The sequence below is a fragment of the Ceratosolen solmsi genome, unplaced genomic scaffold, assembly GCF_000503995.2.
Source record: "Ceratosolen solmsi marchali unplaced genomic scaffold, CerSol_1.0 scaffold26, whole genome shotgun sequence".
Lineage (NCBI taxonomy): Eukaryota > Metazoa > Arthropoda > Insecta > Hymenoptera > Agaonidae > Ceratosolen > Ceratosolen solmsi.
This window is the reverse complement of record NW_011948442.1, coordinates 995,516-996,388: the sequence shown is the minus strand read 5'-3', so window position 1 is coordinate 996,388 and position 873 is coordinate 995,516.

Sequence of the window (873 nt, the reverse complement as noted above, 5' to 3'; positions counted from 1 at the left end):
TTCCAAATTTTTTCAGTGGTTGGAGGATGAGGCCACCGTTGACGGGGCGAGAGCTTCCTGAGTGAGTAGCGTGTTACGCGCAATGAATACCGAGTTTTGAGGAGCGGGGTCGGTAACGAGCAATGAATAACCAGTAATAAGTAACCAGTAATTAGAAGCGAATAACGAGTAATGAGTAATAAAAAGCTGCTAACCCGAAACAGTGCCGCGGCGCGAGTGAGGTCTCTCATTACAGTACCGAGACCGGGATTGAAGCTTCAATTCACCGAGGCGCTGTGATGATGCTGGTGGAGGTGCAGATTTTGTTTCATCTCAAGAAATAAAGAGGTGATTTTGTAATATAAGTAAATATGAACTGTAAATAATGTAACCGATGATGCTGTACGTTTTGAAGAGCGTTAGGTCAGCTGAAAAGTTAATAACTTTTGATAAGCGTTGATTTGTTGTGCGAGGCGCTAAAGGCGAGCGGCAAGTGCGAGTCTCGAAACAACGAATCGAACGGGAAGGAGGCAACAAAGCGTGGACAGCGACTCTGTCCCATTAACTCTTTACCCACGATTCATGATTAAGCTAAGAAAAGTCCCTTCTGTATAAAGAGTAAGTATACACGACGAAAAACAAGATACACATATAGACGAAAAGATGTCTACAGATTTTAGATTTATTATTAACCATTTATTATTATTATTATTATTATTATTATTATTATTATTATTGTCCTTGACATCGTCGCGATTATTATGATTACCGAGCCCGCGATTAATAATTACAATAATAATTGTGAAATTATTATTATGATTTATTATTAATTATTATTGTCATCTCTATCAGTACCATTATGATAATTATTATTACGATTTTTATTCACCTGCT